A 25,103-nucleotide genomic window follows, 5' to 3' on the forward strand; every position below is an offset into this window, starting at 1 on the left:
AAGCTGGACTACATGCTCTCTTAGTTTTTAGTTGGCAGCTAATAAAGATTTATTGACTTCGACAGTGCTGCTTGCTGCTTTTCTGGTCTCATCATAATTCCCTCATTCTAAGTCCTCCAAATAGAGCTGCTTGATACTTCTCTGTCCGCATCAGTAATTAGCCCATCCGAAGTCCTCTGGACATTACTGCCGACAGCTTCTCTTCTCCCATCAGAAGCTCCCCCATTCTAAGTCCTCTATGCAGTGCTGCAGCTGTCTCATCGGTCCCAGTGGAAATTCCTCATTCTAAGTCCTCTAGACCGTGCTGCAGCCGTCTCTCTGGTTGCAGTGGTAATTCCTCATTCTAAGTTCTCTAGGCAGTGCTGATAGCTTCGTCTCTTGTCCCATCATTAACTCCCCCATTCTAAGTCCCCTGGGCAGTGCTGCAGCTGCGTCTCTGTTCATACATCCACTACACTCTAAACCAAAACACATAGGTAAAACACATTTTCATTTACAACGCCAATAGCTCTAACTCTCACAAATGCGAGACCTGTTGCATTGCAGATGCTTGTAATTTATTGGGATATATAAAGAAGACAGATGTGTGTTGTTGCTCCTTGCAAGCAGTTGAGTGTGTGAGGTAAGCTTACTGTGAGGTAATATAGAAGGTGGGATAAGACAAGGTTCTGTGAAGGGCAGTTGGGACTTTGAGCTCGGATGAGGAAGGCGCTTCCTTGCTGTTCTAGCTGTCTATTTGGGAGTAGGACGTAGCTAATACTCAACAGCTACTATTTAAACAAGGATTGGCATAGTCAATAGGTCTCGCTTTTGGGACCTTATAAGTATTTAGGTATGCAGAACAATATCTTTGGTGCAATAATATCAACTGTTGCATGGCTAAACACTTCTAAGGTCCCCAAGGCGAGACCTATTGGCTATGCCAATACTTGTTGTGCCTTGTCTCCCCTTGGAAGTTTCTATACTTATGCCCGTCCTATTTATGTTTAGTAATGGTACTCATGCCCGTCCCTTTCTATTTGTGCAAGACTTGCGCTGGTTTTCTCTCCCCTTCTCCTTCTGGGGTTACTTTTGTGCCCCTGTAAGTGCTAGTGCTTTTTCCTGGCCCCTTTTATCAGCTTTCTTGACCCCCGTTTTGGTCCCCCTGTTTCTTTCACTCAACCCCTCGATCGGTAATCTACCTGCATAACCCAAATTCCTTCTGGAACATGGAGAAAGCTGAGTGAAGGTCAGGGCAGTTTGCCCTCTCCTGCCGATCTGCTGCCTCAGGTCTCACGTGACACCAGTGCTTTAAATGGGACAAATAAGTGCAGGTACTCTTAAAATGAGCTGAGTGTAGCAAGTGGGCGGGGCTAGGGGGCGGGGCAAAGGACAAGACATTTAAGACACTTCTACTATGTGGCCGATTACTTATATATTCTTCAGTGGGCACTCACAGAAACAAGCAGCATTGCTCACACAAAGCATTCCAAGAATGTCCCTTAAATACCTCCCTAGTGTCGGGATTCTCTTCCTCTTTCACTTGCTTTTCTCACACACACACAAACATGCGCACAAAAGCAGGCAAACACTCAGACACAAGCAGACAGACACTCATTCAAAAGACTCAGGTGGGATAAAGGTAATTTTATACTCCTTATCTCCCGTGGCTTTCTAAATTGCTGCTATCAGCTGGATGCCTGGATTCGAGTGTGTGCATAAATACACACCATGGTGTTAAAGCGATTGACAGCTCAGGGCCTGAATGGACCCTGCTCTGTCAAACACAGCGTGGTGGGGAACAACGGACCTTATGCAAATGAGCCCTGCTGAGTTGTTTAGAGGTGGCTCAGCTTAGGCTAGAGGCGCTTTGGCTGTCAGACAGCCCCGTTCGTGCTCGTGAGCACCAGCAACAATAAGACTACCTTTGATGAGTAGTGGTACTCTCCTTGGCAGCAGAGAGGTGCCGGTACTCAGAGCCATAAAAATGAGAAGTGCCGGTGCGTACCGTCCCATTTAAAGCACTGCGTGACACTACACGACAGGTTTCTGCTGATCTCGGGGAAGTCTCCTTGTGGTGTGTCCCTCCGTTGCCTCCTCTCTGCCTTCCAATCTTCTTTCGGTTGCTCTTCCCTTCTCAATTCTCGGGACTTTTGCTTCTGGCATCCCTCTAAGTCCTGGAAGAAACGAGTAGAGTCTTTTTTCTATCCTAATCCATTCTCTTCACACCTTCTCCTTCCTGATCACTTTCTCTATGTCCCTTTTCCTGCTTTTGTTTTTATCGCCCACAGATCCTTTGCTGGCACGAGCCTCCTTTGCCTTTGCTCTGTTTTCTGGATCACCTCATGAAGCAACAGATTTGCTCAGTCTTCCAACTGACCTCCCACAAAATGTGAGATCCCTGGAAACTAGCCCTTCAGTCTGTCTGTCCTAAATAGTTGTCTCCCTCTCTTTGGTGCTCCCCAGGTTTATCATCAAGACTTAGCTCTTTTTCAAGTATGCACCTCCACCTTTCTGGTCGAAAGCACTCAAGGATCCTTTGTGCAGCACTTTCCAAATCAAGTGATAAGCCGCTTATAGCCATTATAGTATGCACTACTGTAGTTCAACTGCTTCTATTGATGTTCCTTCTTTCTTAACCTGTATTCTATAATAAATGTGTACCATATTTGCTCGTACAACTTTTTCTGCATATTCCAGCATGTCACCGTCACTGACCAGCATGATGGCTATACTATAGTGTTCGCACATCTAGATGTGGCAGTCAGGGGATACAATATTTTGTTATGATGATAAATGTCCATCTGGCACCATACTGTGGAGAAATTTGTCTGATGATATGTGATTTGGGCGGGGGTAATATGTTGCCCTACCCCTCGCTTCGGCTTATCAAGGTAATATTGACCGACTGTCAATGCAGCTACTTTGCCAGCAATATCACGTTAAAGGTATGATTTCTTTGGCTTGACTCTAGCATGTGTTTATGTTTTGTACACACTAAGAGCAACAAACACCTCAACTCAGCCATGCACAATATACTCTAGGAGTCGCATGAACTTTCACTGTGCCTAATTTGGCTTCACATGATTATATTCTAGAAACATCGGTACTGGAGGTCAGCAGTGTCCAACACTGAATTTGATGCTTAACCGCCGATTACTGTAGTGGCGGCACTACTATTTCAATTTTAACGGATCAGCCAGAGCTAATGGAATTCAGGAACTGTAGGAATTTGATTGCACAACCGGTCAACGGGCAGAATACATGTGGCATATCATTCAGAATAATCGTTACATTGATACTATAATGGTTAGGTGAGATGTGGACACAGTTGTGTTGTATTTTTATGTAACAATTTCAATATACAATGAGGAACCCACTTGAGGACTTCCAACGTTTCATGTTCAGCAAGCCTGAGAGTTTGGTCTAATTGAAAGGCAAGCTGATACTTACTAACACAGAAATATACGTCCCTTATTTTAAGGATACTTTGGTGGTCTCGCTACAGATTCTGGCGACATTGACATTTTACTTCATGCTATATTGGCGTACAGCTCAATACACTACTACAGGTATTCCTTAGCATCGACTTCACTATACGAACTGTTCAGTACCTCTATGATACATCACTTTTATTCTTGCTTGCACTGGTACACGAGGATTATTCTAAACAGCTACTTGGTTGCAATTTCATCTGATCCCTTATCTGGTCTTGTACTAGCTTTGGTATGCGGGCACTTATTTGCAACTTTTGAGTCTCACATCTCAAACACTGTGTCAATCTCGTTTTTGCATGGCTGTATTCACTATGGGCTATGTAGAAGGTCTTCTTTCTTTATGCACTTTGGCGCACAGATATTGCTACTCAGATGAGCCACAATTTCTTAATTAAATTTTTTAATGCTCGACTCCCATTGAGAGTAATTGTATCTTTTTTCTATGTCATCAAAACTCACAGTAACATGAGACTTCATGTATATCTCTTTTACCGCCTTGAAAAAGCGGCGAAACACATCGGCTGCCATTTCATTGATGTTGTGTTACACATACAAGGACTGTTGATAAAATTAAAGAATAAAAACAACCTTTACTTACCTTCACTTTGGAATATGTTATTGGTGTATACTATTAGTTCATACTGGACTTCAAAGTGTGTTTCGTTACTGCTCTTCATTGAAGTTGAACCTGATAAGCACACACTTCATAAGTTCAAATATTTTTCAAACTGTTACCAGATGGCCAGTTGCGTATAGTTGCACATCTGTTGTAGGTGTCAATTTTTTTTAAAAAGTTGCTGTTACCCCCACATGTATGTATGCCATTTTTCTATAGTGCAAGCCTAACCAAAAGGCAGCGGAGTCCAGTATGGGGTTAAAAATGAGCACAACATCAGTGAGTGACAGGAGCAGTAGCTGGTTTGCAGACTGTTATTGCATTGTAATGTAATGCTCTTTAAAGAGGTGTGTCTTCAATTATTTCCTAAATTGGAGCAGTGTTGGGGCAGTCCCTATGGATACATAAATGTTGCTCCAGGTGATATTGCCTTGTTTTTTTCTCTCTCGTTTTACACTTCTTAAGTTGAGTCTGATGATGCCCTGGATGCGTTTGTCCAGAGAACCACCAAAGATGGTGAGCTCGCCTGTAAGATATGAGAGGGTGCTGGTTGTGATGGCTTTTAAATAATGCAGCTGGTTTTTAAGAGGGTGTGAGCTGTCAAGTAGAGCCAATGGAGTTCCATCAGGATGGGTGTGTGTTGTTATATTTCTTCAGGCCCTGCATGAACGGTGCTGCAGCATGTAGGATGCCTTAAGGGGTGAAATTGTGGAGTCTGGGAGGCCATCAAGCAGGGCATTGCCACCATCTAGATGCAAGAGTACGAGCCCTTGAACAGCAGTTCTAAAGTTGCTTTCTAGAAGAAATTGTGTCTCTTTAGAAAAGGGAACTGGTACTAGGCCACCTTTGTTTTTTGTCAATGTGTTCCTCGAGGGGGAGGTTAATATCCAGAGTGAATCCAAGTGACCTTTCAATCAGTGAAAGATAGAGATCAAAGGTTCATGTTTTTGCACCATGTTTGTTTTGTTTCTTGTTTGTTGCTCTTGGTAAATAACAGGAATTATGTCTTGGTTAGGTTGAGTTTCAGTTAAGGGCTGTACATCCATGTCTGGATGATGTGCCAATCACACTCTTCAGCATCGTCAGAGAATTTTCCTGCCCGTCGGCCACCAAGAACACGATTCACACTTTTCAAGTCCTCTGTTACTCCCTGGTGGACTGCGTCCACAACAGGATAGCAGGCTTCTACTGCAACTTCGGCCTGCAGCCAACCGACCTCGGCCACCTCCTAACACACACCGGTAACTCCCACAGCTACCTCACTGACTGGACACTGCTCACCTCGTCAATCACCACAGTGATCATAATCTCCATCCACTCCAGAGCACTAACAGATCCCTGTCTCCACCACGCCTTAAACCTGGGACAGAAGGAAATCAGTGGTGCCCTCACTGACATGCTTAACTCCTCCATATCCACATCCACCTTTCCTGACGCCCAGAAACACTCAGAGGTGAATCCCTTCTTGAAGAAACCCTCCACCGACCCCAACGAGCTCAAGAACTACTGCTTCATCTCACTGCTTCCCTTCCGGGCTAAGGTCATGGAGAAAGCCATCAATCAACAGCTCATAGACCACTTGGAAGAACACAACCTGCTTGACACTACCCAGCCACTCCACTCCAACCACAGCACTGAGACTGCCCTAACAGCCATAACCGACAATATCAAATCCATCCTGGACCATGGTTAGACAACAGCCCTTATCCTCCTCAACCTCTCAGTGGCCTACGACATCATATCCCACCACACCCTCATCACCCGACTCCACCACTCTACTGGATCACCTGCTTCCTCACAGGACGCACTCAGAAAATCTGCCTATCGCTCTTCACTTCGGGACCCAAGAGCATCACCTGCAGAGTCTCCCAAGGATCCTCCCTCAACCCTACCCTCTGCAATGCCTACATGACCCCACTAGCTGACATCGCCCGCACCCACGGACTCAAGATCTTGTCTTAAAGCCGTCAACACCCAACTCATTTTCTCAGTTAAAGAAGACACTGGCACCACCAAAGTCAACTTCCAAAACTCCATGATGAACTTTACCGACTGGATGAGATCCAACTGCCTGAAGAGGAATACAGACAAGACGAAAGTGCTCATCTTCAAGAAGAACACCTCCCCATGGGCCGACACATTGTGGCCCACTGCACTCGGACCACCAACCCACATCAACCATGCACGCAATCTCGGCATCATCCTAGAGAGTGATCTCTCCATGAAGCGACAGGTCAAGGCAGTCATCATGCTTTCACACTCTCCGCATGCTTTGTAAGATTTTTAGATGGATCCCAGTCAATACCAGGAAAACAGTGACACAAGCCCTTGTCACCAGCCGACTAGACTACAGAAACACCCTCTACGCCAGAACAACTTACGTTCTTCTCAAACAACTTCAGATTATACAGAACACCTCAGCCAGACTCATTTCTGACCTTCCAAAAGGAACCAACATCACTCCTCTCCTCAGAAGCCTGCACTGGCTCCACATCCAGAAGGGATTCAAACTGCTGAACCACGCCTACAAAGTGCTCGACAACTCTAGACCCTCCTACATCAACCACTGCATGACCTTCCACCAGCCAAGCAGATAGCTCCAATCTGCCTCCACCTCCCTCGCATACATACCCTGCACCCAGCAGAGTCTTTCCCCTACCTTGCCGCCAAACCCTGGTACGACCGCCCACTCCACCTCCGAACCTCTCCCTCACTTGCCAGCTTCAGGAAGGGACTCAAGACCTGGCTCTTCGATCAAGGCTCTCCCCCCTCAGTGCCTGGTAATCCACCAGGGTGATAAGCTGCGCTATGCAAATACTGATTGATTGATTGATGTACAGGTACTGTTTGAAGCATTGGATGTACGAAGCACAAGAGACTTTCAAGCAGAGATGCCTATCATTTGCATTTGGTGGATCTTGGTGCTGTTATCTCTGTGAGCAGAGGCCCAAGCAGCTCCATGTATAGGTTGAAGATGACAGAGTACCTGGGAATGCCCATGTGAATGAACTAGTGTTGGCTGGAAAGATGGGAGAGGAACAACTGAAGGACAGTGCTGGTGAATCCCACTGAAAACTCCAGAATGTATATGAGTGTGTGATGATCAACTGTGTCGAAGGCTCCTGAGAGGTCCACCAATATCAGAAGGCAAGGGGTCATCTTTATATGTGGTCAAGAGGGCATTGTCTGCAATGTGTAATTCAGAGATCTCTGTAGTGCAATGTGATCTGAGGACAGAGTAGAAATCGTGCCACTCAGCAACATCACTGCTCGGGAGACATTGTAGGACTATTTCAGACTGTATGTTTATGTCTACGTTGCTTGTATAGTAGGCACTGCAGAAGTTAACTGAGTCTAGGCACTGTTATAGACATAAGACCAATATTATTAGTGAGTTCAATTGCATAGTTTGGGGAGTAGGAAGCAGAACTGTCAGCTCGGCTAGTCAGGCTGCTTGTTCCTCATCCAGATCATGAATCTTCTGGTGATGGTAGTGATAGGGTGATTGTGGCACAACCCACACAGTGTTTTAGTTACATTAATATATTTCCTGCTATATAACCATTAAAGCTAGGTGTGTGGCGAAGGTTTGTCATACTAAAAAGTGGATCATGATTCTAAAATAATTGGGAAGCAATTCCGTAGTAGTATATTTTACCAAGGGGTACACAGGACCTGTAAGTTAAACATCTCAAGTGAACTGCAGCACCCAATTTGCTATTCAATGGTTAGAGCGGCAGACCCTGATGCAGAGGTCTGGCCCGGGACCAGGGTTCAATTCCCACCTCGGCGGGTCTTGGGCACAATTTCCCCGGACCTGATAATTCTCGCCTCGGTGCCTATTCTAATCATGGGTCCCACTCTGCAACTCTGGGCAATAGCTTGCTTAATCTCCACAACGGCCCCAACAGCGCTGGGATGCCTGGCTTCACCTTGGGGGTGCCCAGGAGTGGACATTTCACAGGGAAAAGCCAGGAAGGGTTCCACAGCGGTATGCGTACAGTGCCAGGAAACCCCGGTTGGGGTATAAGTGCGCTTTACAAGTACAAATTCATTTCATTTCATGTCAATATGACTGCGGGTGCGGCACCAGTAGCCTAGCTGTGTTGGGTTTTTCCTGCAAAATCGGCCTATCAAAATAACCTCTTTTGACAGTCCTAAACATTCCTTTTAAATCTGTATAAGCCACTGCTAAGTAGGTCCTATTGCCCATAAGGCAGCATGCATAGTATTCAAACGTAGGAGAAGTAAAAGTTTAATGTTTAACATGTAATTACAGTAAAAAAGCCGTAAACGCTTTTTTTCACTGCAGGAGGGTTGCCTGTTCCATAGGAAAGCACTGGGATACAATATTAAGTTTAATAAATGTTATCCCCCCAGGAAATTGTAATTTATTGGGACTTTTTGAAATATTTATGAGAAGCCCATTTCACTAGTGAAGTCAGGATTATAATAAATATTTTGGAAAGATTACTTTTAAAAAGGTACCCTTGCCCTGCCTGAAGTCCATGGATGCTTAATCTGTATTTTATTCTCCCACTTTTGCCCGCCAGAAATTAGCATTTGAACAGGCTTGAATAAGGTGTGACCTTGCTCCCACAGCAGGAACAAAATGTATTGGGTGTGGGAAGGTGCTGTTGAGCCCATTGAGGTGAATGCCTGTGGGCTGGGCCCAAGGGCTTGATTAACTTCAAAGAAGCCTACCCTGTCACAAGCAGATGTATCTAACACCCAGGCCGACCACCCTCCTTTTTTCCTCCCAGCCATATCGGCCTCCATCACATTGGGCCTTTTGTTGACATCACAGTGTCAGATCTGGCTGGCGAGTCAAGATCTGCTTAACAGGTCTGCTGGTTTACATATAACATTTGGGGGAAACTTCAAAGGAGAGAAACAGAAAGGCAAAACAATTTGTATACATACACTATCCGGTTGCTGACAGCTCAGACTTTTTTCTACAGGACTTCTGTCTATGAGTTTGTTGGGGGTACAGGGACTACCTAAAACTAGTTTGTAGTGTTAGATGTGGGGTACGCTATGATTTCCATCCAATAGCTTATGCCAGGCATAAATGTATCATCTCCAGGCGCCCACTTCAGAAACCGCTGGACCTGTGGGAGATCAGAAGAGGATTGAACCTGCTATACGAGACCTGAGAAGAGCCTAGCAGACTAGACCTGCTTTCACTCTTGTACCCAGGACAAATAAGTGGACTCCAAGGGTCATAAGGCAAACCTCCAGTTAACCCTTGCGTGCTGCCGTCGGCCGTTGGCCGACGGCAGCACTGCCTCCCTAGTGCTGCCGTCGGCCAACAGCCGACTCGGCCCCACCCATTTTGCCGAAGTGCCGCACTGCCGCGAAATCGTGGCCGCGGCCAAGGGGTTAAAGCCACTGGGATACAACAAGCTACAATAGACGTTTTCCTGCAACTGCCCAGCTAACCAGTGGCAACTAGACCTGGACTAAACCCTCCTCTGCCTGACACCCTGTGAGTATTTAAGTGCCTCGTCTGTGATCCTGCAAGCATTAGAAGTGTAATCCAGTGGTGGATTGGTACACAAAGGACTAAAGAAAGAAGATAACATCTTTGTCCAGAATTAATCTGGTTAATGTATCCAATCTGCGCTCCCTTGCAGGCAGCGCCAAATTGCACTTAGATCCTGTTCTACCACGCCCATTGACTATCATTGGTACTCCGTGCTTCTGCGAACTATTTCTACTTCAAATTGTAAAAAATGATATCTCTTGTCTTCCTTATTGGATCAGTGTCATTTTGGTGTCATTTTGTTTATTAAATGTTACTCTATTTTCTAATCTTTTTTGTGATTTTTAGTGGTTTTCAATTCAACGGTATCACTGTTTTTGTACTGCATAAATTCTTTACACATTGCCTCAAAGTTAAGCCTATCTCCTCTGTGACATACTTACAAGAGATTTGAGCTCAGGTTTATTTATTAACTTTAGTGGTTCACCCTTATAAGGATTGTGATTATTACTTGAGGTGGGTATTTACCCCCTCAATTTCTTACAGGTTTCTTTCGAGGGGAGTGGGTGTGTTGTGGTTGGTAATTGTGGGATTGCTTTTTGTTGGGGGATTGTTTTCTAATATAATGTTTTCATTTGATTTTCTTTGTATGATGTGTCGTATTTAGCTTGTGCATCCTTGGTATATCAGTAAGATCCACCTCGAATCAACAAACCCACCACAAAAGAAGTTTCATCGTCCACCTCAGCTTTCTTCTTGAGCTCCTGTGCCCTGCTAGATCATACCCAATCAGAACCTCCATTTACCCACTGTGTGAGATCCAACCACAACCATGCCCTATCACCACTGCTGTGAGCCTTGATAACTTGCTGTCAAATCCATGCAGCACTGGTAATACAACCATCGGTCAAAGGGATGCTGTGTTAGAAATGTTCCTCTCTTCTGAACTGAAGACCATAAGTAGGTACCTATGCATAGAAGACAAGATACCACATTTTGTTAAACATGTCTGTGAAGGGAATGCAGTGGTAGAAAACAAGGAAGGACTTTTAAAGGAGAGCTGGTGTTGCTGGAAGAAAACCAGAAATAGTTTAACCATTTCATTTCCATTTCAGAGAAAGAAATGGAGGTGTGCCCAGAAAGACGCTGGATGGAGGGTGATGTGATGAGATGTAGGATGAGGAGAGTCGGGAATCATGAACATGTGAGAAGCAAGTGGCGAGAGAAGGAAACCACAATGGAAATCCAGTGGGCAGCAGCAAAAGCATAGTATAGTTAAAAGGAGCCAAGACCAGTGAGAAAAGGCGGACTTCAAAAGGAGAGACAAAACGAGTGACCGAGGCTCTCTCCTTCCTTGGACCCTTCCATTGGAAAAAAAATGCCCATCCATCTGAGGAGCATTGAATCCACACCTTTGTTCTGAAAACCCCCCAAAAACCTGGCTTTTCTCTTCCCCCTAAACCTTCTTCCATGCTGCTACCTCTCAGCTTTAGCGCTAGGACACGCCCTTTAGTAGCAGTGTGCTCTACAAGTATCCCCACATAGACATAGACATAGCATGCCATTGATGGGAGCAAGACTAGATGGCAAAGCAGGACAGAGACGAATGTTAAAGCAAATAAATTCAGTAACCCCCAGACTGTGGTTGTGGGATTACGTGCAACTGCAGTTCCAGTGGAGGGCTATGGCCTCAGGTAAGTCCTTGGGGCATTGTGGGAGAAACTAAAAGTTCAACAGTGACTGTATGGAGACGCAGGTTAGAGCAGAAGGGCCATGGAGAAGTGCTATGAAGAGGAGCACTAGGATCATAAACACACCAAATGTGGCAGTGACAGGAAACATACTGATGATTACAGAATATTTAGTCACTACCCCCTGCCTTTATTTTGTTCAAGGGACACATAAAAACAACGGTCCGAAGGTGTGAGCTAAAAAAAAGCGCATTTAAGGAACCTAGGGAAGTTGAAAACCATGGCAATGGATACTATTCAGGAGGGAATTCACTTTTCTTGCAAAGTCACCCTGGATTTTTTATCTTTTTGATTAACCCTATTTTTGCTGGCTCTAGAACTCTGTGCCCCTTACCCCTGCTAAGCAGTGATACGATGCGTGTGCTTCCCATTTAACTTAGTTGAAGTGGCATGCCCTAATTAGACCTACAGTGACTAGCATTTAAAAGCTATTTTCACTGTAGCAAGGTTGGCTGTTCCATAGAGAAACACTGGGATGCAATATTAAAATGTAATTGATATTTAATAATGCTATCTTCTGCTAGGGTACACAGTGCTCAAGCCCTGAATGAGGTATAAAAACTGCCCCCAGAGCAGAGACAAAGGCATGGGTTTGGGGAAATGTTTCTGTTGATCTGGCAGTGCCCTTGATCTTAATTTAACTTTGCACCTTCATCACAGGCAGATGGCAGGTGACACCTGCACTGGTCCCTTCTTTGTTCCACAAGTCAGCTAGGCTTCAATTAAATTGAGAGGGAGCTGCCCCCAGGACTGGTTTGAAGTGCTACAGAAGAGGGGTTAGCCACATCTCTGGGGTGGGCAAACATGCTTTGCACAAGAAGGGTTTCACCCTCTTGGATTTAGGTACACAGGAAATGCTGCAAAGGTGGGTAGGGTAATCCCTTGGAACTTTTGTTCCATCCATTGTTTAGGGAGGAGCCTGGAGTCACCCCCACACACAAACTGGTGCCAGACATAAATGTGGCAACTCCCGTACCATCCTCAGAACACTACTGGCCCTTAGGAAGATGAGAAGAGTATCAACTCTTCTGTCTGAGACCTGAGAAGAGCCTGGAAGGACTAGACCTTCTCTCAGGTCTCTTCTACACAGGACAAAGATGTTAACTCCAAGGGTCATAAGACTGACCTCTCGTTCAAGTTAAAGGGACACAATAAGCTACAGGAGGCCTTTCTTGCAACCGCCCAGCTGAGCCTTTCCAAATGTACCTGTCCTGATGTTGCTGTTGGCCTCTGCTGAAATGAGTTCAGTCCACCATGTGTTGTCCCTGAGGTCCTGGAACCCTGGGCTGCATCAGAGTGTACTCCTCCTCACTGTCTGAGAAACCTGGGGTGCAGGGCCACAGGTGCAAAACGGCCCAATCGGGCTGTTTCCAACCACAGAAATGATTTTTTTTATGTACAAAGAAGAAATTGTGATTCAGTAACACATAACAGAATCGCAATTTCGAATTGCACATAAATACCAATTCGGTATTTGGGAGATGTGTGAAAGGGTGTCCCTTCCAAATACCGAATCAGGATGGAATGTATGAATATTTTGCGATTGAATTAATGTCACAAAATATTTATTTTTTACCTACAAATAAAAGGTAGTGGTAACCATTTGCAAATGGGAAGGGGTCCCCTGGAGATACTTTCCCCTTTGAGAATGTAAAAAGAAATATTACTTAAGAGCAGGTAGTTATGTTATGTTAATTGGATTTATTGAGCGCAGCGGTTACCATGGGGTGTCCTGGCGCTATGTACTGCCTGTACGTTAACGGGTGAAGTTCAATGAGTAAACAACCAGGTCTTCAGGCCCTTTCTAAAGGAGAAGAGATCTGCAGCATTCCTCAGGTGGAATGGTAGGTCATTCTAAGCCTTGGATGTGCATGTAATAAAACTCCTACCTCCCCAACTGTGGGCATTTAGAAATTATTGGCTCTTGCGGACCGAAGGGTCCTAACGGGAACATACCACTTGAACTCTTTCATCAAATGGTCAGGACCTATTCCATTTAGGGCCTTGAAGGCTGTGCATAGGGCCTTAAAGCGTACCCTTTGTTTTCACAGGAAGCCAATGTAGCCGAGTTAATTCTTTTTTCACAGAGACAAATTTGAGTATGCCTGACAACAGCCTGGCCGCTGCATTTTGGGCCGTCTGAAGCCTATTGATGTGCTGTTTTTGGGCATTCAGATAGATGCTGTTGCAGTAATCCAGTCGTGCCATTACAAGTACTGTAACCACTGTCCTGAGGTTTCCTTCTGAGAGATATGGTTTTATTTTCCTTAGGATTCGCAAAATCAAGAAACATGCGGAAACCACGGAACTTATATGATCACTAAATGTCAGTCTGTTATCTAATGTTACCCCTAAATTCTTTGCTTTCAGGGACAGGGTAGGGCAGTTGCCCAAGTCTGCTGACCACCAGTCAGGTGTCCATACATGAGGATTATTTCCGAATACAATAATCTCGGTTTTTCTGGAGTTTAATTTTAAATAGTTTGTCGCCATCCATCCTGCTATAGCCTTCATGCAATCATGGAAGCGTACTTCAGTTTCTTTTTCCTCTCCATCGTTGAAGGATAACACTATTTGAGTGTCATCCGCATTCGAGGTTAATTGGAAACCAAAACATCTTATCAGGCCCGCCAATGTTATCATGTAAATATTAAAGAGCGTTGGGCTCAGTGAGGACCCCTGGGGGACCCCACAAGGAAGGCAGAACGGATGGGATTTATTATTGTCCAAGTCGACAGTTTGTGTTCTTTCTGATAAAAAGGATTGCAGGAGTTTCCAGGCAACCACTTGTACCCCTACATCCGACAATCGGTCCATCACAACCATGTGATGGACCGTGTCGAAGGCTGCTGATAGATCTAACATCATCAGTATAGCCTTCCCTCCACAATTCAATGCCTCCCTTACCTCTTCTAGAGATTTATTGGGGCCAGTTCCGTGCTATGTTCTGCTCTGAAACCGTATTGAGTTGGATCAAATAAATTATTGGTTTGGTGAAAAGTGCTAAGCTGGGTGTTCATAGTCTTTTCTAGGATTTTTGCAGGCAGTGGAAGCCCGCAATTGGCCTGTAGCTGCTAGGGTCTGTGGGGTCCAAAGTTGGATTTTTTAGTAAAGGGATAATAGAGGCCTTCTTCCAATCCTTTGGAAAAATCCCGGAAGCAAATATATTATTAATCAGAGGATATAAAACGGATCCTATGACTCCTGGAATGGATTTCAAAATCGAAGCTGGGCAAGGGTCTGTGGGAGAGCCTGATCGTACTGAGTTCAAGAGTTCAATGGTTTCTGCTATTCCTAGCGGTATGAAATGATAAAAGACTGGCCCAGGATTGGGTTCTGGTTGGACTATTTCCAGTGGGTGTGTTCCTTCTCCCTTCTGAGCTGGAGTGAATGTGGAAAAAATACATCCCACCTTATGTTGAAAGAAAGTAGCCAGTTTTTCGCACCGTTCTGGGCTACTTGCACTCTTAGGGCTATTAGGTGAGGCAAGTTTTTTCACAGTTTTAAACATTTCTTTAGGGTTGGACTTAACTTGGAGGATTTCATTAGAAAATAAATTCTTTTTAGTTTCCAACAGTAGTTCTTTATAAAGGTGCGAATAGATTTCTTTGTCGTTATTTTTATACCCTTTCCTCCATGCCCGTTCAAGTTTTTTATAGGCCAGTTTCTGAGTTTTTAGCTTGTCTGAATACCAAGCAGTGACGGCTCCTCTATAGGGGTGTTTGGGCGCCGCCCACCTACTTTCTCACAGTGCGAGAAGGCATAAACATAAATGGTAATGTTTCTGCCTCCTCGCACAGCGAGAAAGCTGAAGTTCCTGGTTGGGAGTGGGCGGTGTTTCTCGAGGGCAGGGGGGAGTGGCTTGCCCACTGTAGTTCATACTGACTGTTTGGGCAGCCTGAGGCCGCCCAACCAGTCAGTATGAACAACAGTGGACAAGCCACTCCTCCCTGCCCTCGAGAAACACCGCCCACTCCCCCTGTTCTCTCTGTATGCTACAGCATACAGAGAGAAAATGACACGGGTGGGGAAGCGGCCTCACCAATCTAAAACGCAGCGGTGGAGGGGAGGGAGGCTGCCTGCAGCATTCCTGATGACGAGCACCCTGGGAATTCGAAACGCAGGACGGCGGGAGTCGGGAGTCTGGAGTCTCGGGACTTAAGAAAAGCGGGAAGGTAAGTTTTACTTTTATTATTTATCCAGCCTCCCCTCCTCATCCCCTCCGTGGCGCGACAACCCCATTTCCACCACCCCCCCCTACCTGCCCGTAATGCCAGCCGCGACTGGTTGTAATTGCTTGTGATGCATAAAGTTTGTTCTCTGTACAACCGCTCAAGTGTCCGTGCCTTGCTTATGCACACTTCGTGCACATCAGCACGCATTGGAAAAGCGCTCCATGTGCAGGGAAGAATGCGTATGTGCATATTGTGCTCATTTGAAAACACAAGGCAGCTGTGCATGGTATAGCCGTAACCTATATCAACAAATTAATAGCAGCTATTGTGCACCGTACAAGACAACTCACAGAAAGCTACATAAGTCACATCGTTAGACAGCGAGGCACGACTCAGCCTGTAAGTGAATCTTCCTGGTAGCTGCCGCATTTTCAATGTAAATGAGTGTGTGCCAAATAAAAAAGAAGCTCAACTTTCACCAAAAATAGGAACCAAAAATGTGTTTATAATAAGCGCAGTAAAAGTCTTCTGGGCAGCAGAGATGCAGAAAGTTCATTTTTAAAGGGCTGTGACTTGTTAACGCTCCCAGTGTTTTTAATTTACTATCCACGACCGTGTCAGCGCAGACTCCCTGCTCACACATTTCTGGTTTTGCCCAGGATGTATCTTTTTTCCGCCATCTGGGGTGAATCTCTCCATTTATGTATTTCCTTTCTCATTTATGTAGGGAAAGCAGGTGGGTAAAGCGTTCAGTGTGCATTCGACGGGTGTCGGTTCTGTGAAGAGTCACACTGAGAGTCATCAGTGCCTCAAGCATGAACAGACACTGTCAGGCTATGGAAGGGTACAACAGCTGTGTGTCGCCCTACCACTTTCAAATGTCACCAGCCGCCACTGATACCAAGGGGCCGAGGGTTTAGCCTGCTTGGGGGTCAATTTTTTTATTGGGACCAATTTTTCTTAAGCTTTATCTAGCCAGTCTGTGTAAGTCATAACAGCTTTGTCTACCTCCAAAGGAAGTGGGAGTAGGGTTTTAGTTCCTCCTCTAGTTGAACCTCATCTAGGTCTTCCATGTTCTTTTTTCCAGCATATTTATAGGCACAGATTTAGATTTAGGGGCTATTGACTCCTTCAACTCAAATATGATGGCACTATGATCTGACCAAGCCAAAGGCAGTACATCTGAACAAGACAAATCAGGGTTGTTAGAGTATATCCCATCCAATGTGTGCTCTTTAAGATGTGTTGGACCTGCCACCAACTGCTTGAGTTCCCCAGCGTCCATTAGTCTGTCCAGGTTACTGGTATCTGGGTCCGTGGTGTCAAGAAAAAAGTTGAAATCCCCTAGTACCGTGAATGATTCTGAACACATACCATCTTCAAGTAGGGTACCTATTTTCTTCAGCAACCCAGCTCTAGGACCTGGAGGGCGATAAAGTAGTAACCCTTTGAAGTTTTTATAATGCTCAATATTGAGGTTAAATGAGAGTGCCTCGCAGAAGGTATTGGAGGCAGAGTGAAAAATGGGTTTCAGTGAGTCATCCTAAGTGACCACTAAGCCCCCTCCCCTCCTCAAAGGTCTGTCCAGAGTTTGACATAAAAAACCTGGGGGGGTGGCCTTCAATAAATCAGGACCTGAGGCTTGATCTGCCCAGGATTCCGTGATGAAGGCTATTTTAATTTTATATTCTTCTAGGAATAGCGCACATTCTGTCCTATGTTTGATCAAGGACCTGGCATTTAAGAGTACACACTTAGTTGTGGGTCGCTTATCTTTGAGGATTTCTTTGTAGGGCTTTTTATGAGGCCCACAGGCAGGTTGATCCAGAATAATGGGTAGCTGAAAGCCACAGTTACTGCATACCCCAGGTGGGCGTTTATGGACTTTCTCCCAAGCATGCCTTGGGCATCTTGATGATCCCCCTCCTGGCCTTAACCCCAGGAGTTCCTGTTTTGTGTAGATTATGGTAACTGGGGTCTCACAATCAGGGGGACTGGCCCTAAGCCGGGTCCAAGCGCGGACGGGCGCAGACGAGCTTGCCATAGGCACGCCAGCGGCGCGTCAGCTTCAAGTCAACGTACCTTCTAAATAGGCAGCGTGCGACGACTGGAACGCTAACCTTGTGATCCCCAAGATGCCCGCCCACTCGAAGTGAGAGGCGGTGTGCAAAATGAGTAAAAAGACCCAGCAAATAAGTAAGCAGCAAATATAGTTTTTTAAACGTGCAGTTAAAAAGGGTATCCTCAGTGTTCAATTTAAAAATCAAATAAAAGTTCTAGCCATGCAGAGACCGGTCGGGCACTGAACGCAGCTCCGACACCGGCTAGGCAATACAAGCACGTCCGTGTCCCTCCTAAATTGGCAGCATGCGACGACTGGACCGCTAACCTTGTGATCCCCAAAATAGCCGCCCACTCTAAATGAGAGGCGGTGTGCAAAATGAGTGAAAAGACCAACAAATATAGTTTTTAAAACATACAGTTAAAAAGGGTATCCTCTGTGTCAATCTAAAAAGCAAATAAAAGTTCTAGCCATGCAGAGACCAGTCGGGCATTGACCGCATCTCCGACACCGGCCAGGCACCTGCCTACCCTTAAAGAATGAAACTTCAAAGTTTCATTTTTTTAAACGCCCTTTAAAGAAAACGGGATGCATTAAAAATAAAAAGATTGGTGGCCGGGCAAGATGGCCGAACGGGTGTGATCCGTCTCGGCTCCCGGTGCGCGCACACTTTAGGAGCCCGCAGCGCCGGCTTCCCGGGGTCCCGGGGTTTGAAAGTGGCAATACCTCGCAGCGGAACCTGTAACGCAGTGATTGGTGGTGCTTACCTGCCTTTTCGGCTGCGGGAGGTCTACGACTCGGCGCGTGAGGTTGTCGGGCCGCGGCCTAAGAGGGCAGATGCCGCCCGACCATAAGCGGCGCTCCCGGGCCCTGGGTTTCTCTGGCTGAATCCCGCATTCGCGGTGAGCCGGTTGCTGGCGCGATTGACAGAATGCGCTTCCTATTCCTCAGCGAGGGGCTCAACTGGTGGGGACTCCATGCGGTCCGATGCCTGACTTCAAGATGGCGGCGCCCCTGGGACTTTATGCCGCTGACTCCCGCTGATCGGCTATTGTCCTCCTGGGTTCTGGCGGCGTCTGGATGGCCCGGGGATGCCGGCCTGAACTGCGACGCATGCCCCTGCTTTTCCTTTGTGGACCTCATCATATGACCGCACTAACCACACCGGAGGAGGCATCGCCATCGTCCACAAGAGCTCCATCTGCATAACGACCAACACCGACAACACGCTCCTCGACGCCGAACACCTCCACTTCTCAATCCACAGCGACCCCAAGACCACCCTTAGAGGCACCCTCATCTACAGACCACCGGGACCTCACACAAAATTCAGCGAAGACATCGCAGACTTTATCAGCCCACACGCACTCCCCTCCACCAACTACATACTCCTAGGGGACCTCAACTTCCACCTGGAGATCCACGCCGACAACAATACCACCACCCTACTGGACAACCTCGCCAACCTCGGACTGAAACAGCTGGGCAACACCCCCACCCACTACGCCGGACACACACTCGACCCGATCTTCTCCTCCAGCAAACACATCTCCTTCAGCCACACCACCAAACTATCCTGGACAGACCACAGCTGTGTCCACTTCAGCTTAAAAAAAAAAACGCCGTACACCACCACGCCCAACAACCACCAAGAAGGCAATGGAACCGAGTCACTACCGAACAACTCACCACAGCCCTCTCCCAGAACCCACCCACCAGCACCGCAGACCTCAACGAAGCGGCCTCCAACCTCACAAACTGGATCTCAGACTGCGCCAACCTCCTGGCCCCCCTGAAGACCCAGGTATACAAAGACAACCACAAGAAAAACTCCTGGTTCACCCCCACCCTCAAGGACTCCAAAAAAGAATGTCGCACCCACGAAAAAACCTGGCGCCTCAACCAGACCGACGAGAACATGTCTGCTCTCAAGAACGCCACCCGCAAACACCACCAACTCCTCCGCGCAGCAAGAAAATCATCCTTCAAAGACACGCTCGAAAACAACGCCCACAATAGCAAGGAACTATTCGGCATCGTCAGGGAACTCTCTAACCCCGATGCTGAAAACAACGCCATCCCCCCCCTCTCAGGATCTCTGCGACTCCCTCGCGGCTTTCTTTCACCACAAGGTCACCGATATTTACAACAGCCTCTCCACATCCAACACGAACCCACCTCCGAAATCCGATACTGACAACACCACCATCCACACCTGGAACCCAACCACCACCGAGGAAACCACCCGCATCATGAACTCCATCCACTCAGGATCCCCATCCGACCCATGCCCGCACCACATTTTCAACAAAGCCAACAACATCATCGCACCCCACCTACGAGACGTCATCAACGCATCACTCACCACCGCCACCTTCCGCGAAAACTGGAAACATGCCGAACTCAACACCCTCCTAAAGAAACCTACAGCAGACCCCACCGAACTCAAAAACTTCTGGCCCATCTCGCTCCTCCCATTCCCCGCCAAAGTGATTGAGAAGATCATCAACACTCAACTCACCACCGCCCTAGAATCCAACGACTCACTCGACCCCTCACAGTTTGGTTTCAGAGCTAACCACAGCACCGAGACCGCCCTCATCGCAGCCACAGACGACATCAGATCCCTGACAGACAAGGGAGAGACCGTGGCACTCATACTCCTGGACCTCTTCGCAGCCTTCGACACGGTATGCCACCGTACTCTAATACGGCGCTTCAACAACGCCGGCATCCGAGGCAAGGCCCTGGAATGGATCACCTCCTTCCTCTCCGGAAGAACACAGAGAGTCCGACTCCCCCCCTTCAGATCTACAGCTACTGAGGTCATCTGCGGCGTCCCACAAGGATCCTCCCTCAGCCCCGCCCTCTTCAACATTTACATGACCCCCTGACGAACATCGCACGCAAACACGGACTCAACATCATATCCTACGCCGACGACACTCAGCTCATCCTCTCCCTCACCAACAACCCCACCTCAGCAAGAACCAAACTACACGAAGGCATGAAGGAAGTAGCGGACTGGATGACAGACAGCCGGCTTAAACTCAACACCGATAAGACGGAGGTCCTAATCCTCTGCCCTACTCCCACCGCCTGGGATGAATCCTGGTGGCCCACCGCCCTGGGCAGCACTCCCCAACCCACCGACCACGCCCGCAACCTCGGCTTCATCCTGGACTCATCCCTCTCCATGAACAGACAGGTCAACGCGGTGACATCGGCATGCTTCAACACCCTCCGCATGCTCCGCAAAATCTTCCGCTGGATCCCCACCGACACCAGGAAGACCGTCACCCACGCCCTCGTCACCAGCCGCATGGACTATGGGAACACTCTGTACGCCGGCATCACTACCAAGCTACAGAAGAAACTTCAACGAATCCAGAACGCAGCCGCACGACTCATCCTGAACATCCCCCGCCACCACCACATCTCCGGACACCTGAAGAAACTTCACCCCCTCCCAGTCAGCAAGAGGATCACCTTCAGGCTCCTCACCCACGCACACAAAGCCCTTCACAACCTCAGACCAAAACTCATCAACCACCGCCTCTCCTTCTCCTGTCCTCCTCGCACCCTGCGCTCGACAGGACAAGCCCTGGCAGCCGTGCCACGCATCCGCAGGGCCACCGCCGGGGGCAGGTCCTTCTCCTACCTGGCAGCGAAGACCTGGAACTCTCTTCCCAGCCACCTGCGCGCCACACAGGACCACCTCTCCTTGAGAAGGCAGCTCAAGACCTGGCTTTTTGAGCACTGACCCCCCCCCCCCCCCCCCCCCAGCGCCTTGAGACCCCCACGGGTGAGTAGCGCGCTTTACAAATGCAAATGATTGATTGATTGATGGCTATCGTGTGGCTTGCCTGGTTCTAAGATGGCGGCGACTGCAGGTTAGCGGTACCAGTGTCTCTCTCGGCGCATTTTTTCACTCTGCTGATCCTCTGCGTCAACGAGTGGACCCTACAGTGCAGAGCTCTTCCTGCTTGTGTCAGACAGCTTCTATACCCTGTGCTTGGTGAGGCACTTGCTTCTGTGGGTGGCCCGGATGACGCCTTGCTGAGGAAGCTCTACCAGCTCACCACCGCATTCAGGGAGGTACATGGACACGCTTATCTGCTTGAGCCCCTTAGCCTCTTGAACCAGCATCTAGAATCCTGCTACCTGAGGTCGCTTCACACGTGCCTCCACCGCGACTGGGGTGGGCTCCTCTTCTGGAGATCTTCATTCCTGGCCGCACTACCAAGACCCCGGCCCCATTACTTATCACGTGCAGCTGGAACTTACCGCGACTGCGGCCAGAGGGGACCTCCCAGGGCTGTCCCGTATGCCTCCCAAGAAGACGACGGCTAGAGCATCCACTAAGGTATCCGATTTCTTCCAGGCTTCGGACAAGCGCCCAGCCCTACGCGCTGACGACGCAGCTACCACCATGGCCCTCAGAAGGCAGACCTCCTAGCTATGTTTAAGGATTTCAAATCCGAGCTACGCAAAGACCTTGGACAGGACATTAAATCTTCTATGGAGCAGCTTCGGACAGATTTGAATGAAAAGCTAACCTCTCTCCAGCGGGATGTCGATTCGGTGGGTACACAGGTGCTGCACTTAGAGGTTCACTCCCAAGATCAAGACAAACTCACTACGGAACTTCAAGATGAAGTGCGATCGCTCCGGGACCAGATGCTCCAGTCCCAACTCAAGACAGAGGACCTTGAAAATAGGGCCCGAAGAGACAATATTCGCGTGAAAGACCTGGAGGAGGGAGCGGAGTGGCCGGACCTAGGGGCTTTTCTGGAAGGCCTCTTCGCAGAAATCCTGAGCCCTCAAACCCTCAAGATCAAACCCGAATGAGTACACGGAGTGGGGGCTCTTCAACACGGAGAAAAGAGAAGACCTCGAGACATACTGGCAACATTTCATTCTTTCAAAGTGAAAGAGGCGGTCCTTGGTGCGGCCAGGTTGAAAAGTTCCATCTCCTTTCAAAACCATTCCTGTACAATCTACCAGGACTTGGCATTGGCCACACTAGCGAGGCCTGACCCTCCTGGGTATCTCCAACGTAGACACTGCTTCTGGACAGGGAGAACCCAACGACAAGACGGCGTCCCCTGTATCGACGTGGTCGGAGAGTGCTCGCAGAGGACGCAGATGAACTTTACCTGCCTTCCTAGGGACGGATGTTGATCCCCCGGCACATGGACTCTACATCCACCTCCCTTTTGGTCCCCGGAGGTTGCTCTGTTCGGCTGCCGGGTGTGCACGGTAGTGGAGTGGACTTCAGCCTGTGGACAATGTCGGGGCCTTCTGGTCCTCATCTTAGCTTTCTCGACACGGCGGTTCCATCTTTGACCGTCCATTGGTGCCAAAACTATATGGCTGGTTCTGTTTCTCAGGGCGGCTCGGCATTTTAATGGGTCCAATGGATGCCTTCGGGTCGCCCCCCTTGTGTTCGGGCCGGTTGGTCCTGGCCCGGGGGGACCACGGTGGTCACGGCTAGGCTCTCTGCCTTTGGAGGCCTCCCATAGCAACCTGCCACTGATACCCTTTAGGATGTTTGGCTATGCATCCCCTGAGCGCGGCTCCAGAGTGGGCGCGGACGGAGACCTCGGTCTTTCGGCCCCCCACTTTCCTGAGGGGTTTTCACCACCCCTGACGGGCTGTTAATGACGTGTGTTACATTGTTACTACAATGGTTCGGAATATATTTTTCTCTTTTATTTGGGTTTGGGGGAGGTGGCGGGTGGGTCATGGTGGCGTTTTTGTAAATTGCGAGTGCGGGGTTGCATTACACCGTTTCATCGCTCTGAAAGAGGAGGGACGAAACTCCCGGGTTCCATGTCTATAGACTATCTGTCCTGCGATTCTTAACCTGGTGAATTCCTCGATCTCTAAAGGGGACGTGACCTTGCCCTGGAAATGTGCGATGTTTTTTTTTGTTTAAACTCTTTATTTGCGACTGCAGTCAAACATTACATTGCTATTACAGTTAGATTCTGCTACATACAGTCTTTTCATTTTTCTCCCATTAAACTTTGGCATCTGACTTGGTGACTCTCATAAAAATAGTCAGATAGGTCGCCATCTTCGGCGAAGACATTAGTGTATAATAACAAGAACTCCTTACAAATAGGTTCATATTGATAGCAGTACACCTCTCAGTAGTATGTATGCGACTCTGAACCCAGAGTGTAAGTCATATCCAATCCCCATCCCTCCCTCTAGCCCTCCCTGTTTCGTACGTCTCCCGGCGTCTCGACACAACCTGTTCTACCAGCCTAGGCCTAGGAACTTCAGAAGGCATACACTTCCAGATAACCGTTTCCATCTTCCCCTGGCCAACCTGTACGCGACTCGGACAAGGCCCCGTTCATGGCCATCCCATCACCCTTCCAACAGTGCCTACTATGAAGTCTCCGCCTGAGAGGTCCCAGTCTAGCGCAATCAGATGTTTCCGAAGTCCCCTCTCCTCCTCCCTGCGGAGAACCACGCCCTCGGCCCTGCCCCACTTTAATAGTTCAGCTCGCCAGGTTTCTACAGTTGGGGGTCTTGCAGATTTCCACCTCATAGTAAGAGCCCTGACTGCCAACAACAATGCTAAGTCCAGGACCTTCAGCGGGGCCGTATGTCCTTTGGGTCTTTTCCTATGCCCGAGCAGGCAGGGCAATGCTCCCTCCGGAATCTTCATGCCCGTGACAGTGTGAAGTATGTGCCGGACCTGTCCCCAGTAGTCGCTTAAGCGAGGGCAAGACCACAGCATGTGGAGAAGTCCCGCCTCGTCTGTCTGACACCAGGGACAGCGATGGGGAGAGGCAGGGAACATCCTGTGCAGTCTGTGTGGGGTAAGGTATGCCCTATGGAGCACCATAGCTTGGATAAATTTGAATTTTACATTTCTGGACACTCCCCTAGGATGTTCCAGGACAGCCTTCCAGGCTCCATCTGTCATAACCTCTCCCATGTCCAATGTCCAGGTGTTCCTAAGTGGGGCAAGGGGCGTAGCGGCGTGTTCCCTAATGCCAGTGTATAACCACCGTACCAGGTGTCCCCCCGTCCCCATGTAATGAAGGACGTGCACCAGTTCGTGTTGTTCGGGTCTGCTGCGCTGTGGGGCCCATGTGTTCCGTACGTAGTGTGTCACGTTGGCATGTAGAAGGTATAGTCGTGGTGGAGCTCCCGTGGCCTGTACAAAGGAAGCGTGATCCAACAGCGTGTCATCTCCGAACAGATCCCCCACTCTATTCACTCCCGCATCCGTCCAGGGCCGTAATCTGCGGTGAGTCAGTCGCCCCTGCGGTGTCGGGATTCCCAACAGGGGGATATTGTCGGCATAAGGCGGGGTCATTGACGTGTACGCCAAAGCTTTCCGCCAGCATGTCAGGGCGGTATGCAAGAGGGGGTGACAGTCTCGGGGTAGCTTGGTCTTGGGTAACAGAAGGGAGTGCAGCTCTCCGCGCTCCAACCGATCGCTAGTGTAATCAATTTCATGTAGATTTCTACCCGCCGCCCACCTTGATAGCCATTGTAATTGACTCGCGTAG

This window comes from Lissotriton helveticus, chromosome 8 (genome assembly GCF_964261635.1).
Source record: "Lissotriton helveticus chromosome 8, aLisHel1.1, whole genome shotgun sequence".
In the NCBI taxonomy this organism is placed as follows: domain Eukaryota; kingdom Metazoa; phylum Chordata; class Amphibia; order Caudata; family Salamandridae; genus Lissotriton; species Lissotriton helveticus.